We start from the raw sequence: 23,806 nt of genomic DNA on the forward strand, positions 1-23,806 counted from the left end.
TCCGTCCGTCCACAATTTCCTTGTGAACATGATAGAGACCATATTTTGTATTTGATTTTAATCAAACTTGCATACAACTTGTATGGGCAAAATATCTCGGTTCCATTCGAAAACTGGCCAGATCTCATCATGGGTTTCAAAGTTATGACCCCTTAAAGGGTCAAAATTTGCAATTTTTGGCTTGTGAACATGAAAGAGACAATATTTTGCAATCAACTTTAATCAAACTTGCACACAACCTGTATTGGCATAATATCTCGGTTCTTTTCGAAAGCTGTTCAGATCTCATCATGGGTTCCAGAGTTATGGACCCTCAAAGGGCCAAAAATTGCTATTTTGGCTTTTGCAGCCATATAGAGACTTCATTTATGGTTTGATGTGATACAAACTTGCAAAAAATATCTTCAACAACAATAAATATTGGACTTCATGATGAATCTGTCAGATCCAATCATAGGTTCCGGAGTTACAGCCCGTGATTGACCCCTAAAAGAGACAAAATTTGGTAATTTTTACCTTGTGAACATGATAGAAGTGACATTTTATATTTGATTTTAACCACACTTACATACACCTTAAGTCACAGTAAGATCTCGGTTCCTTTTGAAAACCGGCTAGTCTCCGTCATGGGTTCTAGAGTTACTGCCCCAATAAAGGACCAAAATTTTCTATTTTGGCCCTTCCAGCCATATAGAGGTTTCATTTATGCTTTGATTTGATACAAACTTGCACAGAATGATTATCTTGATGCTTTTTACGCCTTGACCGAAACTGGGTCATGTCGGGCCAAAACCTAGGTCATCAGGTCAAATCAAAGAAAAAGCTTGTTAATAACCTAGAGGCCACATTTATGACCCTATCTTCATGAAACTTGGTCAAAATGTTCATCTTGATGATTTCTAAGCCAAACTTGAAACTGGGTCATATTGGGTCAGAAACTAGGTCATCAGGTCAAATCAAAGGAAAAGCTTGTTAACACTCTTTAGGCCACATTTATTATCCTATCTTCATGAAATTTGGTCAAAATGTTTATCTTGATGACTCCTAGGCCAAGTTTGAAACTGGGTCATACGAGGTCAAAAACTAGGTCACTCAGTCAAATCAAAGGAAAAGCTTGTTAACACTCTTGTTCATTTAATGTGCATGAAACTTGGTAAGAATGTTTGTCTGCATGAAATACCGTATAAATTTTTATCTGGGTCATGTGGGGTCAAAAACAAGGTCACCAGGTCAAATCAAAGAAAAAACTTGTTTACACCCTAGGTGGCATTTCAGATCTGGGTCACGTTGGGTAAAAACTAGGTTACTAGGTCAAATAATAGGAAATGCTTGTACACACTCTAGAGGCCACTTTGTTGCTCCAATATTTCCGAAACTTTGTCAGAATGTTTGTTTTCATGAAATTTTGGAAAAGTTCGAATCTGGGTCATGTTGGTTAAAAACTAGGTCACTAGGTCAAATCAAAGAAAATGCTTGTTTACACCCAAGAGGCGACATTTTTTGGTCCAATCTTAATGAAAATTGGCCAGAATATTTGTCTCCATGAAATCACTAGATACACATGTTTACACTGTTATGGTGTGTTACATAGGTTAGCGACCTAGGGCCATCTTGGCCCTCTTGTTAATATGTTTTTTCAAGTAAAGAAATATGAAATCATCTGGACTAAAAGTTAAATACTTTAACTCGGATACAAAGTTTAACACGTGTTCTACTTCACTGTCCGGTAACATTTCCAGATAAATGCAACATAAATGTATGCTGAATGAAACGATTTGTAACGTATCTATTAAAAATAATTTGAAATACGGTGGCAGTTGAACATCAACTTATTTTATTTTCTACAATATGGTTATTTCAATAATAAATAAATATTTTTTTGATAATCATATCATTAAACATTCAAACTGTCAATAGTCGTTCTGGAACATGGATTACGCACCTGAATATTTGTAGTGAATACGTGTTGTAACGTATCTGTTGTCCAAATTGCCGGTGTAATGAAGTATTTCGACCCCCATAGAATAACGACCCCCGGTCATTATTCTATAGAAAAATGTGACTCCTTTCCTGTACAATATTGACTCCCCTTATAAAAAACTGACTCCCTTTTAAAACTCTATAGAATAACGACCCCCCGGTCATTATTCTATAGAAAAACTGACCCCTCCAAGTAAAATACTGATTCCCTAAAGATGACTCCCTTCGAATCTCATAGAATAACGACCCCGGTTATCATTCTATAGAAAAAGTGACTCCTTCCATGTAAAATACTCACTGCCGAAATTACTATATTCGAACTCTCATACAATATCGATTCCCGGACATTATTCTATTTAAAAAAGTTACTCTTTCCGTGTAAAACACCGGCTCCTAAAAAGACTTTCGACGATAATATCTATTAAAAAGTGATCCCCACCAAACCTAACGGACAATTTTACTAGATCTACAACTCTAATACCCTCCATTGCCAATAGTTAACATTTTGATTGTACTACTACTACTGGTGCCGCTACTTCTATTGCTATTACTACATGTACTTCTTCTTCTTCTTCTACTACTACTACGTCTACTACTACTACTACTACAACTGCTACTACTGATACTACTATACCTGCTTCCACTAATACGTCTTGTACATCTACCTCTTGTTCTCCTGCTGCTGCTGCTGCTACTGCAACTGCCACTACCACTGCCACTACTACTACTACTACTACTACTACTACTACAACTACTACTACTACTACTTTACTGCCACTGCTAAGTATTGCAACTTCTATTAATACTAAGTTATATGCTAGCAGTTTCTTGTGCAATTTTCTTCTGAAAAATTACTTCATACCGAAGTTTGCAGGGATTATTGACACTGGTGTGTTTTGTGAACGTATTGTGAATTGTTATTTTCCTGAAATAAAAAAATGTATACACCAAGATACAGCGTCTAGAAATAGAATCCCTTTTCCCGTTGCGGAATGCTCTGATTTCTGTGTCAAGTGATGGTATCTGGGGCTAATGGTCCAACGGAAGGACGGACGGACAAGGGCAAATCTATATGTCCCCTCTCCCAAGTGGGGGCATAAAATGCAGCAATTAGGCCTTAGATACATGAGTTATCACTAAATTTGACCAAATGACCGGGGGTCATTTTTTTTATGGGAGTCAATATTCTTCGTGAGGTTCAGTTTACTTCACGTGGGGTAGTCATAGTACTATGATCTGGAGGTCATAATACTATGACCGGGGGGTCACTTCTTCTATAGAATAATGACCGGGGGGTCATTATTCTATGGGGGTCAAAATACCGGCACAAAAGGTACGCGGTCAATATAAAAATGATCGACGCATATTGAAAAGGGCGATGTTTTGTTCAAAATGTATATCATTAACTAATCATTTGAGCATAACAGTTTAGTAATTGTCTCGATATTTAAATTTGAGTACCATGCAATTTAATTTAACCCTAGATCACCGACATTGATTTTTGATCTCATGTGCATGTGTTAAACGTCTGATTTCGGAAGTTAGTTATCTTTAGTGGACATTTCACTGCGATTTTAGACAGTATAAAACATGCCTCCTTCTTTTGAAAGCTAAATAGTGATACTACCGAAAAGTATAAAAAGTTGAACTGCGCCGACATATTTAAATTGGAGTGGCTCCTTTATCTGTAGAATGGACGATTAGATGAAAATATGCTATTTTAAAGGCATAATTGTTAACTCGCTATGACGATACTTCCGGTGTTGTGTGATTTGGTGTAAACGATTCCCAACCAGCTCTTATCTCATTTATTACTCATCACAACCAAATGAAACTTCATACATGCCTTCCCCATGGCGATGATAATACAGCCTCACTGCTTAAGTAGAAATTCAATTATTTTACTAAAGTCAATTTTCTTTTAAGTTTCTCTACGTTTTGCAGTAAGAAATCATTGAAATTGTCGTTTTGCAGTAAGAAATCATTGAAATTGTTGCTAAAATACCGGAGTCATTTCATACTGTTTTTGTTTCATGTTTTTTTTTACGTGTTACTCGGTACTTCGTAACACTATCGATCACCAAACTACAGTTTGAACTTGTAGTTTCTGACCTAGAAGTCCCCAAATTTATTTCACGTTGTTGACCACTTTTCCAAGGTAAATGGATACTAAATTGGCCTTACCTAAAGACCACTTTGAAAGTATTGCCGTCACCTGATCTTCGGTGTCGGCATTGGTTTAGATTTTTGTTTAAGTCTACTTCCTTTGAAGACTATATGAGCTGTATATAACTTTGAAACTATGTACACTTATTTCATCATTATATGTGAAGTAGGCTGAGAACTGTTATTATTTCCAGCGTTTTGTTGGAACTATGGCCAACTTGTACATAGAAAATATGTACAAATGTATATCTTAATTAATGTTTACAAAGGGCTCAAGGTGAGCTATAGTGATCACCCTCTGTCTCACCGTCTATCGTTTGATGTAAAGATTAAATAGATCAAAGCTGTTCTTGTATCAGCTATTTTCACTAATTAAGCGTACTATCTGAATACATGAATGCAAAGTAGATGCAAAACAAAAACAGCAAAATTATCTACATTTTCATTTTGAAGCCTTTCTTGTTTGTTGATTTAACAACTTCTTAGCCATTCCTTTGCGTGAATCAATGGCTGCTTATGTAATTTCTGTTAATCTTGAAACTGAATTAAATTCTGTAAAGGTGCTTTTATGCGCACACAAAATGAATACAGTAAAGGCAAGATGTAATTCAAACTATACAGCAATGTAACAATCGTAATTTATTTAAAAGCATCAAATCAAAGACAGAAAATTAAGGCTATTCTTTGACCTAGTTACCTAGCTTTTTGACGCAATATAACCCGGTTGCAAACTTGACTTAGATTTCATAAAGAAACAAATATTCTTCCAAAGTTTCATAACAAGAGCACCTCTTTTCAGGTGCTGACGCCCATCTGATTTTTTTTGTATAATAGAACTATCGTCCTACCCATGATTTTCTAAGTCTAAAAAGGACTATCATTCTTGCAAAAAGCAGGATAGAGTTAATTTCTTGATGTACAGCGTCCGCTTATGATGGTGAAAAAACTGTTGCAAGTTTTAAAGCGATAGCTTTGATAGTTTATGAGAAAAGCTGACTTAAACATAATACTCAACCAAGAAAACTGATTTTTTAAGTCCAAAGGGGGCAATAATCATTGCAAAAGGCAGGATGGAGTTATGTTTCTTGATGTGCAGGGTCAGCTTATGATGGTGAACAAGTGTTGCAATAGCTTTGATAGTTTAAGAGAAAAAGTTGACCTATTAAAACATAAAACTTAACCAAGAAATCTGATATTTTCTAAGTCCAAAAGGGGCAATAATTATTGCAAAAAGCAGGATGAAGTTATGTTTCTTGATATACAGGGTAAGCTTATGATACTGAACAAGTGTTGCAAGTTTCAAAGCAATAGCTTTGATAGTTTAAGAGAAAATGTTGACCTAAACATAAAACTTAACCGAGAAATCTGATACTTTCTAAGTAAAAAATGGGCCATAAATCTTGCAAAAAGCAGGATAGAGTTATGTTTCTTGCTGCACAGGGTCAGCTTATGATTGTGAACAAGTGTTGCAAGTTTTAAAGCAATAGCTTTGATAGTTTAGGAGAAAAGCTGATCTAAACATAAAACTTAACCAAGAAAACTGATTTTCTAAGTCCAAAAGGGGCAATAATTCTTGCAAAAAGCAGGGTGGAGTTATGTTTCTTGATGTACAGGGTCAGCTTATGATGGTGAACAAGTGTTTTATGTTTCAAAGCAATAGTTTTGATAGTTTAGGAGAAAAGTGGACCTAAACATAAAACTTAACCAGGCAACACCGACGCCAATACCTACGCTGGTCTGTGCCTTACAGTCTAGCGTTTAAGGGTTAACTCCATTGAAATCCTTTTCAGACTAACATTGTATACCTTTGCAACATATTTAAGGCTTATACGCTGTTCAACTTGACAACACTCTGAAGCTTTGCTAAGACTGAAGAAAAGATAGCAAAATACAAAACAGTCTCTAACAAAACCGTCATTAACAATAATAAACTACTGCTTCTAACAACCTTGAATCCCTTTTCAGGCGTAAATTTTACAGTACAGTTATTGCTCGCTATATATTGTTTTATCATATCTTTACATGATTATGCCAAGTCACATATGTACCTCATGCGTTCAAATAATCTTTTATTTTCTTCAACATATCTTTCTGAATCTTTCTTGCCGAGTCATTTTTCTGGGTTGTGAAATCAGAGTTATGAGATGTTCAAAGTTATACGAGAGAACATAGTCACTTCGTGGCCTCGCCAACGGAATGCACGATTTGACCTCTATATCAGTTATGTCAAAGTATTGAATAATGCCAGGGTACGATACCACGCAGTACTGTCCAATTTGGCTTCTGTCAATATCAAGTATTCCTGAAAAAGACATGAAATTAACAATTAGTAAAATCGTTATTCGGTATAACCTCTCAACAACAGCCACCATACCCGAGCGAACAAATTTGGCTGTTGGTGAAAGGTGGCTGTTGTTGAGAGGGTCAGTATAGAGCGAAATATCCCTTTTTGGTGATCAGACAGCTTGCAGTAATATATGTGGGTGTTCAGAGGTGACCACTGTAGGTTGGACTCTACTGGCAACTAATTTTCGATATCCTGTATATAAAAGCAAAATTTTAGCAGTTTTTTCTTTCGAATAAATAACGCGCTCGTAACCAGTAATTTCGCATTTCGATTACAAAATTTAAAAATGAAGCATGTAAATCTTAAAACGAAAGTTTACCTTTATAATGCAATGGATGAATTGGAGATAAATTTGTTAGATACTTGTACCGTGAAATTCAACTGTCTTTTTATTGGAACCAGATAAATAGTGAAAGGTTACAGCGATGACTTGACAGCGACCCTACCAGATCAACCTGGTAGCAGTAGTACTAGTAGCATTGGGAACAGCAGTAGCAGCAGCAGTAGCAGCAGTAGCAGTAGTGGCAGCAGCAGCAGCAGTAGCAGTAGTATCAGTATAGCAGCTGCAGTTGTAGCAGTAATAGTTGTGGTAGTAGCTGTAGCAACAGTAGTAGTAGCAGCAGACTGGTAGTCCGGAGCTCTGCCAATTGAGCTCACCGAGAAAGGTTTCAGGTGGGACGCAGCGGACGGGACACATCCATCCATGGACGTGATTCCTACCATAGCCCTCTTCGTTAATCGGTGGTATAATCAATATAGAATGAAATGTCCACTCCGTGACATTAGGGTCACTACAGAGACATTATACACGTCCCAGATGTGACCCGTCTCGGTCCCTTTTACATTTGTCAACGAGACAGTGTGTTGTTATGATAAGCTCAAAAGTGACTAGGTAGAAAGGTACGCAATAAAATCTTACCTTTCATTTCATTTGTGCTCATTGCTACTTTGACAAAAATGGCGACTTCGAACATGTGCACTTGAGATGTTATGACGTCATTATTGACGAAAGCGGTAATGCATTGCTTTGCGGATGATACTTATAAATGCGGATTTTATTTTATCGTCACGGAAGTGACAGAAATTGATGGGACACGTATTTTTCTGTTGTTTTGAAATTTTCATAAATGTTTGGGACTTGTTTCACCTTCCTGATAGTTTTATATATTTATAAAAATAACATAATTTGAAATTAAGATATTTGATTTACTTTAAAATACATAATAGCAATTGGAACATGATGTTTGACTTTGCCGTGAGAAGTTAAAAGCGACGAAATACACTTTAATCATGTGCTCTGTGGGGGAAAGTCTTCCTGTTGAGTAAGAGGAAGGTTATTCACTATTATTGGGTCTGAATATTTATGTGTTTCATTATGACTCACTATCTTATGACGTTGTGTAGAGTTACCCTGTTAACATTTGACAACTTAGTGTAACCTTGACCTCTGAGCTAAAGTGTCTGGAAGTTGCGCTCATTATTGGAAATATGTGTGCCAAACATTTTCAGATCATTTTGATGTATGGAAGAATTCTGGAGCTAACACAAAACAGAAACAGTTAACCTTTTACCTCCAAGTATGACCATTGCCTTTTAAGTGTCTGCATGGGTGGCGTCTCGTTAATGGGAACATTCTAGACCGTCTTGACGGATGGGGAAACCAAGTGTAGACGGACTGAAAGGCGGACAACAACAACCATATTGTTCCCGAAAACCTTTTTAGACCCGGTAGGGGACTAAAAATATAAAATGCTTTTAATAACTTGTACCAGGACAATCAGAACTCTGAAGATAATTTTAACAAATCATACACACAGAAAATATTAAGTGCAGTGCAATACTCAAATCTAAAGCGAAAGTAGTGTCATTAATGTTTTAATCAAATGATTGGTGTTTTGCTAAACAGACGCTTTTTATATTTTCTTACGGTCACTTTCTCCAAAAGTTAAGAGGACGCATATTGCTACTTTCACACTTCATGCAGAAATGAGGAAAGGGTGGATTTTTAAGAAATTGATGGTGGGAAGATAAAAAACATATTCCTCTCATGGACACCTGTAATATTCAGTGCTTTGTGGATAAGGATATGGTACTATGAATGTAATAAGAAAACAGAGGTCTTCGTCACAAAATATTAAGCTTTTGTTTAAGGAAAAACAGGTTTTGTACAATACCAGTGTAACAAATAATGTTTCTAATGTACCATGTACATGTAAAAATTTAACGCCCCGTCATCTCAACTCGGGGTCGACGCCGTCTTTTTCATTGATAAAAATGTAAACAAAAACAAAATCAAGAGTGGGATTAGCATTGAATGGGGATAACATTACATTCTACAAAATGAATACCTTAGTACAGGTATCTAAGATGCTACACTGGTCTAGTGGGTTAGATACATAACGTCGATCGCTTGAAATTGATCTTGAAAAAGTGGTTAATTTTAGTTTATTTATATGGTTTTTAATTTTCCCACGACTTCTCGGCGATTCACTGCAAAAAGCTCTAATCATACCAGGGGAGACAACATAGATGTCAGCACGTGAATAATTTTTAAAAAAACTATCGATGTTTCTTACCAAATAGTGAGTCCTATTCAGAAAATGCGTCTTCAATATCTGAAAATTATTAATTTCTATGGACCTATTTCAAAACATATTACTTACAGCGGACTATTTTCCGAATCGTAGTCATTTCTGCTTTCAGTTGTGAGGCACTTCCGTTATACTTTTTGACAACAATAACAAATACAGAATGAATTAATAAATACAATCTGTAAAAAGATCCATTGGAAGCAAAGAATACAACCAAGAAGAATAATAGCAGACTCGGTTTGATTGAGTCTGTTCATGAGAGGTAATGAAATGTGCAAGACCTCTCAAGCCCCCTAGCACCGGCTTATGCGGAACTCTATTACATTTCTGTTGAATGGACTCCATGATCCCAAAGGACCAGAAAATATAACAACACTGAATCCAAGTACGGGGGAGACTTTTTACAGCCGCCACACGGCACTTAAAGATTGCTGTTGTGATAGTTAATAAAATCTGTAAAAAGATCCACTGGAAGCAAAGAATACAACCAAGAAGAATAATAGCAGACTCGGTTTGATTGAGTCTGTTCATGAGAGGTAATGAAATGTGCAACACCTCTCACGCCCCCCTAGCACCGGCTTAAGCGGAACTCTATTACACATATATTGAATGGACTCCATGATCCCAAAAGACCAGAAAATATAACAACACTGAATACAAGTACGGGGAGACTTTTTACAGCCGGCACACGGCACTTAAACATTGCTGTTGTGATAGTTAATAAAATCTGTAAAAAGATCCATTGGAAGCAAAGAATACAATTAACCAAGAAGAATAATAGCAGACTCGGTTTGATTGAGTCTGTTCATGAGAGGTAATGAAATAAAGTCACATATAAACTGACTGCTACGTGTAGTTCTTAATACAACATTATACTTGTTCATTACGTTATAAGATAAAGTTTTTCTTGAACTGCATTATCAATTAATAAAGTTTAGATGGTATTGCATTTACAACTTGTCTGACCCCGTTTTTTTACGTGAATGACAGCTGTCTCGTGCAACACGTGGAAAAAGAGTAATGAAAAGTATGGTGAAGAATTCAAGGACACATCTTAAATGGCATAAAAGTGAGGATAATTGTATTTTTGTCGAGTTTAGATCATTGACATTCCTGCTGTGTATTATAGTAAGTTTTATGAATGAGATATAAAAGTTATTTTGCACATATTCACATTGATTTGACATCTCGACCAAATTTCATACCATATTTTAAAGATTTTTAAGAAAACACATTTTCAAAAGTTTGTTGAATCTGTTTCGATTTTTAAGTGCGTTGTATTTTGTGAATACCAAGTTGAAAATTAATAATGGAATCATTTCTAGGCCCTTATTGCAAGCAACTCGACTTCTGTAACAATGATCGTTTAATGTATTAAGGGGAATATACTCTTTTAGTTTTGGAATGTGGCCTTCCTTGGCCACCATATCTTTTCATATGCTCTACTTTGTAAACAAACTAAATACCGTGTTTAAGCTTACGGTATACAAAGTGAAAATAAAGATAGTGAACGTATTTTACTTTTTTCTTTAAATTAGTATCTGTAGGATATTGATAAATGTTTGGACAAGGTAAAGTGCTATTATTTTCACATAAAAAACTTATTAATTCGTATGTAATTCAACAATAACTTTCTTATTTGAGTTTTTATTCATCTTTATTTTAGTGAGCATTCCTTTGTGTACTAATAACAGTTAAAATAGTATCCATTTCATGTACCGAAACTTTGTTATCATACTCCACCCAGTGTTCCCAGAAACCCCCAAAAGGGGTGGGGGTGGTCACACCCATAATGGAACTTTGCTCCCCTAGTTTTGGAGACAGCTGTTATATATATCTTTTAGTGAGGGGGTACAAAAGGTCAAGAAAAACTCAGTTTTCACCCCCGTCCACCTACTTTTTTCTAATTTTAAAGTCTGCGTCCCCTTAATGAAAACTTAATTTTTTTATATATATTTAGAGTGTAACCGACGGGATGGATCAAAGTGTACGTAAGTATTACTATGCCACAGATTCAAGCAATATTTCTTAAATATAGTCATTATGCCTTAATTCTAAACAGACAATTAAAGTTAAGGTTATTTCATACATAACAGTGCCATTTTGGATTTTTTTAAACGTAACCTTTTATAAGATAGCAGTTTATGTTGACATTGGTTATCTTAAATAAATAAAGCTGAGATTTTGAATAGTAACAAGAATGTCTAATCTACGGCGAGTAGACACTCCGTATAAATCAATACATGTATCTATGTTATCTTGTCGTCCATACCTCACACTATGTATCCGGATAATCCTAACTCTGTTCAGCGACCCTAACTCAGTGCCAACATGGCTGACAGAAAGACGATGTATGTAGTTAATTTCCTTGTCTTTTTCATGTTTTATGTTAGTATGCAATGTTAGCGTAAAACTTTTGATAGCCATAATACCCTTTCATTGATAACTTGTTTTGTGTACTAAATATTCCAATCGACGAGTCACATTATGTTGCTGGAATTCATTAAAATGTACTCGAAGAAATCTTTAAAATGAACATGTTTTATGTTTCTAACTGTTTTAAAGTACTATAAATTGCAATAAGACCTTACTCATCAACTGTATTAGTTCAGTAAACATCTCTTTGACAATGTTTAATAGTATCAAAGTTTGAAATTCATTTTTATAGCTTGAAAACTGTATTGATTATGAGGTGGGTTTAGATTTGCGGATAATTCCTGACTGGTATAGGAAACAATGCTGGATAAATACGAACTTAGAATGGATAAAGACCTAACCAAACGAAAACGTAGCTATTCGTCTGTGCTTAATGTATGAACTATAGATGCTCGAAGTTCTTGAACCCACCCACCCCTGCAGGGATGTGGGATTCCTATGTCCAACTTGTCCAACTTATGATTGTTTGCCGGCGGACAAGTGCATTTTTCATTCTGTGTCCCCGGACAAGTAGACTTTTTCAGGTATAAAATGAGAAAACAAAAAATATCATTTAGCGTGTGTGTTACTTCAAGTGTTTGGAGGTGATAAAGATAATTTAATGTATGAAATCCGCGATGCACTTGCTGAGAGCCTGTCGATTGTTGCAGATTTACAAAACACATACATCTGTGTCTTAAGCATCACTTTCCATAATCTGATTGGTTCTTTGGCTAGGTCTCGCGCACATTGTAAGTCGTTGACTATGATAAAAAATTAGAAACGTAAACAACTTAAAAAAGTATTTCGACAAGTTTGTTAATGTGTCGCGCACGTACAGAGGTAGAAGTACTCTTATTTTGTATATATACCAAATCGTTGTATAAATAACATGTAGATGTCTTTAAATGTGCACAGAAATAGTCTTGGCAAATAAGGCAAGAGATACATTTTTTTGTCGAACGTTGGGGGTTTTTTTTTCTGTGAATTCGACTGTGAATCACAAAATATAAACGAAAGTAGCTAATGTATATGGTTATGGATGCTATAGATTATATAGCTAAGTCCCTACGCATTGAAATTTAAATGCGCTACTGGCGTAGAAGGCGCATATGTTTTTCGCTCGTTTGTGAATTACTAGAATTTTATACATAAATGCACATAAAACTTTTTTTGAACTACTATGTATCAGTCACAAAATATAAACGGAACTAGTGAATGTATATGGTTATGGATACTATAAGTTATACAGCTAAATCCCTACGCACTGAAACTTAAATGTGTTACTGGCGTAAAAAGCGCATTTGTTTTTTTTTTTTTTTTTTTTTTTTTTTTTTTTTTTTTTTTTTTGCTCTTTTGTGAATTACTATAATTTATACATAAATGCACATATAACTTTCTAAACTACTATGTATTAGTCAAAGAATATAAACGGATCTAGTGAATGTATGTGGTTATGGATACTATAGATTATACAGCTAAACCCCTACGCATTGAAACTTAAATGCGTTACTGACGTAAAAGCGCATCTGGTTTTCGCTCTTTTGTGAATTACTAGAATTTTATACATCAACGCACATATAACTTTCTTAACTACTATGTATCAGTCCGTAAATGTGCATACCGTTGTACTTACGAGGCTAAGAAATCTACGGCACTAAAAATAAGGCACTCTCGCATATATCTCTTATTCACTAAAAAACTGTAATAGAGTTTATATTGAGTGTTACGGTAGAAAGGTGTTTAGTGTAAATGTAGTTGAAATATTACAATATGTTAAACATGCTACAATTATTATAATATTTTTACCATGCCTATATATCTTATAACTATTGATTCTCCCACTATTTGTTCACAAAAAAGTCGTTAATTTTAAGATATATCTTGTATAGATATATAGTATAGAAGAAATATCAGAATATGTTAGATAGAGATAAGAAAGTTAGCAACATCTCTATTAAACCCGTGTATTCTAAAACTATAGATATCTCCATCTTTTTGTTTATGAAAATGTCGTTATTTTAAGTCAAACTGTACACATATATATAGAATAGAAGAAATATCAGAATGTGTCAAATAGAGATAGGAAACATAGCACTATCTTTATTATATCCATGTATTCGAAAACTATAGATATCTCCATCTTTTTGTTTATGATAAAGTCGTTATTTTCAGTTAAATCATATACATATATATAGTATAGAAAAAATATCAGAATATGTTAAATGGAGATAGAAAACATAATAATATCCTTATTACACCCATGTATTCTAAAACTATAAATATCCCTTTTTTTTTATAATAAAGTCGTTAATTTTCGTCAAATCATATACAGATACATGATATAAATAAAGTACCATTATATATGTTAGATAGAGATGAAAACACAAAAATATCTTTATTATATCCATGTATTCTAAAACTGTAGGTATCTCCACTTTTTTGTTTATGATAAAGTCATTATTTTTTCAAACAGATAGAGATGAAAACACAAAAATATCCTTATTATGTCCATGTATTCTAAAACTATAGGTATCTCCACTTTTTTGTTTATGATAAAGTCGTTATTTTTTTCAGACAAATCATATACATAAAATACAGAAGAAACATCCGAATATGCCAAATTGAAATATAGAACATAACAATTTCTTTAATGAGGTTCATCAGGATAGTTTATGTGGGAGTTTTCTCGTGACATGTCCGGTGGTTAGTGGTCCATGTATTTTAAAATCATAGATATTCCCACTTTTTATTCATGATGAAGTCACTATTTTCAGTCAAATCTTATACAGATATATAGTACAGATGTTAAGCAGATAGAAAACACAACACTATCTATGTTTTACCCATGCAATTGTAAATTGTAGATATTTCTTCATTTTTGCTCATCATAAAATGGGTGTTTTTTTCCAAATTGTACCGTATACAGATGTACCTACATAAGTAACGAAGATGTATGTATATATATGTATATATATCCTTTTGCGACATGATGAGTCAGTTACAAATGTATCATGATATTCTATTTAGATATCATTTTTGTAAGATCATCTACCGTACCTTTTAATGTAAAAAATGTTCACGCCACATTGACATGACTATGCAAATTTGTAGTTTCAATGTAAGAGGGATAGGTAACACTTTAAAACGGAAACAAATGTTTGAATGGCTAAAGCTAAAAAACTATGATATAAGCCTTTTACAAGAGACACACTTAAATTCACTCAAATTTCAGAACTGGACATCAGATTGGGGTGGAAAAGCCTATTTTAGCGGCGAAAACAATAACAGCGCAGGTGTATGCTTTCTAATCAACAACAAATTTGTTTGTAATGATATAAAATACACAGAGGTAGTCTGTGGAAGGTTAATTGCAATCGAATTTAAACTTGAGAGTAAAACGTATATTATCCTCAATATCTATGGACCAAATACAGACGAGGTATCACTATTTGAAAAATTAGATGATTTTCTTGTAGACAATGATGATAAAGACTTAATAATAGGTGGTGATGTCAATACTATTCTAGATCCAAACTTAGACAAAAAGAATGGGCGTAAAGATACTCATAAAAAGTGTAGACAAAAAATTAAAGAACTAATAGAGAAATTTAATATCTTAGATGTTTGGAGGATAAAACATCCAAATAAAATGAAATTCACAAGGCATTCAAATAATAAACCTGCAATATTTTGTAGACTCGACTATTTTCTACTATCGCAAAACCTTATTAACAACACTAATTCATGTAAAATAGAAAACGGATATAAATCAGATCATTCAAGAATAACTCTTTCCTTAAATACTCAAACACAACTGAAAGGAAATGGCTACTTTAAATTAAATAATAATCTTTTATTAAAGGAGGAATATCAAAGAACCATACGAAATATAATAAAGGAAACAGCCGAGATAAATGCGGGTACGAATCCAAATACGATGTGGGAAATTATTAAAGGCAACATAAGAAATGAAACTATCAAGTTTGCAAGTAAACAAAAAAAAAAGGAAGATGATAAAAAAGAAAAAGAATTAATATCCATATTACAAGATTTGAATGAACAATTGATATCAGAATTACGTATTGATAAAGTCAATGATATAAATAAAGAAATTGACAAATGTAAGGTTGCGTTAAATGAACTTTATGATAAAAAGATAAACGGAATTATACTTAGAGCAAAAGCTCAATGTGGAATATAGTGAAAAAAATAGTAAACTGTTTTCAAATTTTGAGAAAAAACATGCTGAGAAAAAAATAATGAATGAGATAAATGTAAACGGGTGTTTGATAACAGATCAAAATAAAATAATTCAAGAACAAAAGATGTTCTATCAAAACCTTTATACAGATGTGGAACAAAAAACATCTAACTTTGATTTTATGGATCCAACAATGCCAGTTCTAAGTGATGAAGCAAATAGAAATTTAAATACAGAAATAACAGAATATGAATTCGCAACAGCATTAAAAGATATGAAAAACAATAAAAGTCCCGGTTCAGACGGGTTGACAACTGAATTTTACAAAATCTTTTGGAAAGATATCAAGAAGTTTTATATAAAATCTATCAAATATTCTTTTGAACATCAAACATTAACAGAGCTTCAAAAGCAGAGCATAATTACACTCCTACCTAAAACTAATAAAGATACGTTATATATAGAAAATTGGAGACCTATCAGCCTACTGAATATCGATTATAAAATAATATCTAAAGTCATAGCCAACAGAATAGAAAAAGTATTACCTTTGATAATAAATAAAAGTCAGTCAGGTTTTACGAAAGGAAGGTATATTGGAGAAAACATACGTCTTATCTTTGAAGTCTTAGAACAGATGGAAATTACAGACCAAGATGCAATTTTGTTTTTCTCTGATTTTGAAAAAGCCTTCGACAGTCTTAATTATAACTTTTTGTTTCAAACATTAATTTTTTTTAACTTTGGAAGCAATATATTGCAATGGATAAAACTCCTTCACAAAGACCCAAAAAGTTGTGTAATCAACAATGGACATATGTCGGACTTTTTTAGAATTAAAAGAGGCGTTCGCCAAGGGTGCCCACTCTCTCCCTACCTATTCATTGTCTGTATTGAATTGCTATCTAACTGTATTTGGAAAAACAAAAATATAAAAGGCATTTCAGTTAACACAACTGAAATCAAGAACGTTTTATTTGCAGACGACGCAACGTTTGTCACAGACGGCTCAAAGAGGTCCTTTGAAACCCTAATAGCAGTATTAGATGATTTTGGCAAAATTTCAGGACTTAAACTAAACGAAAGCAAATGCCATGTGCTAAAAGCAGGCTCTTTATGCAACTCTGATGTTAAATACTGTCAAAATCGAAATTTTCACTGGACATCAGATAGCGCAAAATCATTAGGAATAACTTTCTACACAAACACTAACCTATCATATCAAAAAAATCTTGAACCACAAATTGAATCATTTAAAAATTGTCTTAAGCAATGGCAACACAGAAAATTAACCCTGCTTGGTAAAGTTACAGTTATTAAATCTTTTGCTCTCCCAAAATTGATATACTATATTTCTGTTTTACCATCCCCAAATATAAAGACAATAACATCTTTAGAAAAATGTATGTTTGACCTTATATGGGATGGAAAGCCGGACAAAATAAAAAGAGATACATTGAAGAAAGACTACTTAAATGGTGGTATAAAAATGATTGACCTTCATAAATTTATATACTCTACAAAAGCTAGTTGGGTAAAGAAATTTATAAATAATGAACATGACTCTTTTATAAAATCTATATATCAATCTAAGTTGGAAAAACTTGGTGGAAACTTAATATTTGAGTGTCAAATAAATGAAAAGGATATACAAGAAAATTTTAAACACTGTCCGTTTCTAAGAGATATCATTTTATCATGGAATAAAGTCAAACTAATTCCCGAATGCATAAACCCAAACAAGGAAAAGTATATGGAATAACTACAAAGTAAAAACGAACAACAAAACCCTTTTTTATAAATCTTGGTTTTAAAGGGGAATTATATACCTAGAACATTTATATGATTTTAGAATTAATCAGATGTATTCATTTGACAATATCAAAAAGATATATAATATTCCAAGTGGAGATTATCTTAAGTATATGACTTTAGTTAGATGCATACCACAGGAAATAAAAAGTAAAATTAAAACAGACAATATTAGAAATGATACACCAAACAAAGACATTTAAAAAAAAATTTGAATGTAGAGAAAACAAATAAATACTTGTATGAACATCAAATGAAAAATGATAAAATATCTCCGAACACGGCAGAAAATAAATGGAAAAACATCATACCAAATGCAGATTTAAAATGGAAACAAATATATAAAAATATACTAACATCAAGTATAGATAGTAAATATAGAAATTTTCAATTTAAATATCTGCACAGAATAATCGCGACAAATAAAAGTATGCTAAAACAAAAAAAGGTCGTATCGAATATATGTGACTTCTGTTCAATGAAAGTTGAATCTATCGAACACTTATTTTGGGAATGTCCATGCGCACAAAAATTTTGGTGGGAGCTTAAAAGTTACTTTCATGAACGAAACTTCCATTTAGATCTTAACTGCTCTACTATTTCTTTCTTAATCACAGAAAAAGACAAACAAAAGGACACGAAAAATTTTATTCTTCTAGTAGCAAAATATTATATTTATAATTGTAAAGTAAGAAAATGTACACCAAATTTAAATTTCTTCCTAAAATATCTTTGGAGTAGACTTGAAATCGAAAGCTGTATAGCATTGCAGCACGACAAAATAGAAAAACATTATCAGAAATGGAAAGATATCCTATCCTATGCAGTCTTTTTAAATTAAATATTATAAAAAACAACAACAAAACTTCAAGAGTAGCGGTAGATGTATCTTCTTTTCTTTTTTTTTTTTGTAATTCTTTTTTCATTATCATTATACCTGCTGATATCTGCATATGCATTTTTTTGTGAATACAGTCGTGTGTGAGTGTGTGGGTGTGTGCATATGCATATATATATGGATGTGTGTATGTTTTTCATATTGCTGTTGTTTTTGTTCAGGTATACATGTGTGTGTGTGTGTGTGTGTGTGTGTGTGTGTGTGTGTGTGTGGAAAATGAAAATATGTCTTTGTGAACATAGAGAAATAAAAATATTTAATAATAAAAAAAAAGTTTGTTAATAGAATTCCAACTGCTGAGACAATAAGTCACTGTCAAAGGAAATATGGGAGCCGGTAGTCAGCCAAATGAAAATCAAAAGCACACAGAGATCGCAAATATAACTAAAAACAAGTCGGAACGTTTTAAGAGTCTTTCTCTGAATTTATCTGGCTTTGCACCATTGCGTGGACAGTGTTTCGGGCATGGCATCAAAAGATCCCGAAGTCTGCTTACGCGATTTCAGACTTTTATAAACTTTAAAAGGCAAATATTTTAACAGCTTATTTTTTTACCGCAGTTACTGTGATATGCTTTTCTTTTCATTGTCCTTATAGAACTCTCCAGTCTGTTTCATGAAGGTTTCATATTACAAATCCGAGCGAGTGAAATTTGACAATGGACAAGTGGATTTTTAAGTGTCTGTGGACAAGTGAAAAATGTGTGGATTTCCACACCCCGGCTCTGTCAGTTAATAATTAATCATAAATCTAATCCCATTTAAACATTATATCAAAATATTCCATTAGCAACTCTATAAAATCTCTTACACTATAAGATATACGAGATATGAAACAAAAACGCAATTCTTCTGAAACAGTGAGAACGAGAGAGAGAGATGGAGGAAGAGAATGTTGTGGGTTACAGAACTTCGAACATCGGTGGTATTAAATACTTTCTTATATAATTAGATAATAATTTTGACTTTCATATTGAATTATTTTCAAGAGTTTTACCAGCTTTTTGCAAACATTGCTATTTGCATAATATTAAAAGTATGAAAAAATATTTGACTGTAGTGGGCATACATTTAACATCTTGTAGAATTAATGGCAAAGTTTATAGACAACACCTCTTATAAAGTAAAGTAATGTTTACAATAATCAGACCATGTACATGTACATGTCAACTCATTCATTTCTATAGAATACTAGTCAGTTAGGTGTTTATTCTTCCCGCGATTTCGTGTAAGTTAGGATTTTATCCATTCCTCATGTAAAAAGAGTTCGGTTTTTATCAACTCGAAGTTAGATTTTTATCCCTTTTCTCGCTGTCAGTACATTTGGACATGTATTGTGTCAACATGTAGTGGGTTAACAACATAGTGTAAACGGGCCTATAAAGCAGTATATTTTTGCTTTCAAACAGCAAAATAGTAGAGGCATCAAAAGCATATAAGTATTTTTAAAGATTTTTTGTATACATTTTCATTGCAAAGTTTGCCTTGTTCGTCGGTATTCCACCTAAAAACACAAGGGTTGCTATATTTTACATGATACATTTTGAAATCAATATACACTTAATCAATGGAGACAGACGTAACAACCGAAACATTCCTTTATACATCGAAATTACACAGAAAACAAAGTTGTATCGGCTTTACATCCGCCATATTGGCACTGAGTTAGGGTCACTGAACAGAGTTTGGATTATTCGGGTACCATGATATCGATAAACGTGTATTTAGCGTAAGAAACGCACAAAAATATTTCAGCAGATATAGGCTGTACAGTAGCGAATATATTTGCTATATGTTGTATATAAAATTAACAACCTTCTGAGAGCTGTAACACTTTTGAAATATTAAGAATAAAAAACGTCTGTTTCATCAAAACATGTCATTGAATATTGATGAAATCACAGACTTTGGAGAAAATGAGCGTTATTTGGCCATATTTAGGTCAAATAGGATTGTTTTTAGTGGTGAGCACAGTAAACGACCACAAATATATTTTGACAATAGGTTCAGCTGTTTCACAGATTTTATAGTCATTTCTTGGTTTTGATCGACAGCTTTGCCTATACTGAAAATGTTGGATTTGTTTTAAACTTTGGTTAAAATATGAAGGAAGTTGCAAAATTATTTTGTTCATATCTTGCATTTTATTTTTATATTTATTTCAAATAATTTCACGATTCTTGAATTGTTGTAAAATGTGTTATATTTTAAAGTAGTTAAAATCTGTATGTATACTATTCTTTTTTTTTTTTTTTTTTTGGGGGGGGGGGGGGGGGGGGGGGGGGGGGGGTTTAACGTCGCACCGACACAATTATAGGTAATATGGCGACTTTCCAGCTTTCATGGTGGAGGAAGAACCCAGGTGCCCATCCGTGCATTATTTCATCACGAGCGGGATTAGTATAAGAAATGGGGGTTTCGGGACAAAATTCCACTCATTTCACTCACTTCACTCGTTCCATTCGTTCCATTTGTTCACCAAACCCCCCATTTCTTATACTACATTTATCAAAGTTAGTAGTTATATAACGCTTCTGACGTACTTTTTACCACATTTTGAAAATTAAAAAACAATATTTTTTAATTTTAATCTAAAAATATTTTTCAAATTTATTTTATTAAAAATAAACAGTAACAATCACCTTGATTAACAGAAATAATTTATTATTACCTGTTCATTCTCTCCTTGACTATTAGGTTTTAATATTTTATACAACAAATCATACAGCGGTACTTCGTTTTGTAACATTTTTATGAAAAATAAACAATAATTGCCGCATAATACACTCGTTTTGCTCTGATATTGAATATTGTTGTACTTTACATTTGGTATATACCTAATTACTTGTTTAGGTGGTGCCAAACCAAATGGATCAAAGTAAAGAGTATTAAAATAACAAACGCAATGTGTTCCCGGTCCCATAGAGTCATCTAAATTGATTATTCCACACCCCTTATTTAATTTTGTTTTTGGTAAATTATTTCTACTAAATACACCTCTGAAGTTTTTAGATTAAAATAAAGTACTGAAAAATATATAAAAAATATATATTTAACTTTAAAAAGTATCTTAAAAAATATCTTAAAACCGATATTAACTTTACACACTAACATTAATTCTCTCTAGTGAGAAATCAATAACCGCCCGCGTCATTTTTGCCAACGTGGAACTTAACATTCATTATTACCAACGTGGAACTTAACTGTCATTTTTACCAGCGTGGAACTTAACATTCATTTTTGTCAACGTGACACTTAACATTCATTTTTGTCAACGTGGCAAATCTCTCTTGTGAGAATTCATGTTCCTGATTTTAGCTACTATATAAGTTAAGCCGTGTGGAGTTTTGTCCCTTTGACCAAATGAAAAAATAAAAAGTTTTAAATACATATGATATGATGAGTTTACAGAATAAAATATATTGTTTGAAAGAAAGAAAATTTACTGATAATATAAATCCTCATTATGTTACAGCAAAAAACGGGAGAAAAATGATAAAAGCAAAATGTAAATCTTGTGGAAGAATGAAATCAAAGTTTGTTAAAAGTACAGGGGGTAATTTAGATATTCATAAAGCAATGTTACTTTTATTACCTAAGTAAGGAATCACACTTCCAGGATATAACTATTGTGGACCAGGAAATCCCCTAGATAATGGGCAACCCATAAATGAATTGGATGTAGTATGTATGACCCACGATTACTATTATGATTCAGGAATAAGTAAAAACGAATGCGATAAACAAATGTTGTCTAATTTAAATAACACTAAATCAAAAACATTTGGAGAAAAGATTGCAAAACATTTAGTTGTAAAACCTGCAATTAATATGAAATACAAACTTGGTCTCGGACAAAAACGAAAGTCAAAAAACGGGAAAAGGTGGTAGCGTATTTACTCAAAAAGACCCCCGAAATAACTGCAGAGCCGGTAACTCTGAGCTACCGCTGGAGTGATGAATTAGCAGAAGAATTACATAAACCAATTAAACGAAAATTTCTTAAACGAAGAGTGATTGCTCGTGACATTGATGATACTTGGTCAGCTGATTTAGTTGATATGCAAGCTTTTTCAAAATATAATAAAGGTGTAAAGTACTTGTTAACCGTTATTGATATATTCAGCAAATATGCTTGGGTTATTCCATTAAAGAATAAAACTAGAGAATCTGTTAAAGAAGCATTTGAACAAATAATTCCGGAAGGTAGAACACCTGCCAATTTATGGGTAGATGAAGGAAAAGAATTTTATAATAAAAAGTTTGAGTCATTTTTGAATAAAAATAAGATTAACATGTATCATACATTTAAGGAAGGAAAAGCTGTAGTAATCGAAAGATTTAATAGAAGTTTAAAAAGAATAATGTGGAAATATTTTACAGCAAATAATACTTACACTTATTTAGATAATTTGCAGGATATGGTTGATAAATATAACAAAACAAAACATTCTAGTATAAAAATGACACCGACTGAAGCCAGTAAAAACTTAAATAAAGGTACTGTTTATTTCAATTTATATGGTAATTTAAAGATACCAAAGAGTAAACCAAAGTTTAAAATTGGTGATCAGGTTCGCTTAAGCAAACTTAAACGACACTTTGAAAAAGGATATACACCAAACTGGACAGAGGAGATATTTATATTCATGGAATTAATAATACAAATCCCAGAACATACACTATAAAAGATTTAAATGATGAAATGATTCAGGGTTCATTTTATGAGCAAGAACTTTTACCTACTAAACAAGAGGTTTTTAGAATAGGAAAAGTTATCAAACGAGACTATAAGAAAAAACAAGCTTTAGTAAAGTGGAAAGGTTATAGTGAAAAATTTAATAGTTGGATTCCGTTTAATGAATTGGAAGAAATTTAAATTTAAAAAATATATTATATAAATGAGTAATAAAAATCTAATTTCTACTGAAATAGAAACAATAGATCAATTAATTATTTACTTGACTAAACTTGCTGCTGCTTACAGAAAAAGTTATAAATTTTATGGAAGAGTAAATACAGGATTACAAATTACAGCAGGTATTTTTGGCTGCTCAGCTGCATTAGCACTTGTTCCAGCTATTCCTATATTTGTAGCAGTTGCTTGCGCTGTTCCATCAGTAATTACTATATTTATTAATAGACTAAAAGTCGGAGACAAAAAAGCTATCTTAAAATTACATCATCACAAAAAAAAAAAACTAATAACAAAAGCACGAATAGGAAAAGTAAATAAAGAAGATTCAAATAAAGTTATTCAAGATATTTTTACAATACTTTTAGAAACGCAAAAAGAAAAACATTATTCAATGCCTTTTGAAATGTATATGAAGGAATTTTTAAGTGTGTTTTTTTCTATAAGTATTTGATATAAATGAGAAAAATTATATCAGT

The 23,806-nt window shown here is 32.8% G+C and overlaps 1 protein-coding gene across 1 annotated transcript in view; it reads left to right on the forward strand.

The window, feature by feature from the left end:
• Positions 1-10,538: 10,538 nt before the first annotated feature.
• LOC128550801 (uncharacterized) overlaps positions 10,539-23,806 on the forward strand; it is a 36,364-nt gene continuing 23,096 nt past the window's right edge. Inside the window, exon 1 of the mRNA XM_053530612.1 lies at positions 10,539-10,655. The gene's annotated coding sequence lies outside the window, so the exon portion shown is untranslated. The remainder of the gene's footprint in view (positions 10,656-23,806) is intronic.

Source organism: Mercenaria mercenaria, chromosome 18 (assembly GCF_021730395.1).
Source record: "Mercenaria mercenaria strain notata chromosome 18, MADL_Memer_1, whole genome shotgun sequence".
Lineage (NCBI taxonomy): Eukaryota > Metazoa > Mollusca > Bivalvia > Venerida > Veneridae > Mercenaria > Mercenaria mercenaria.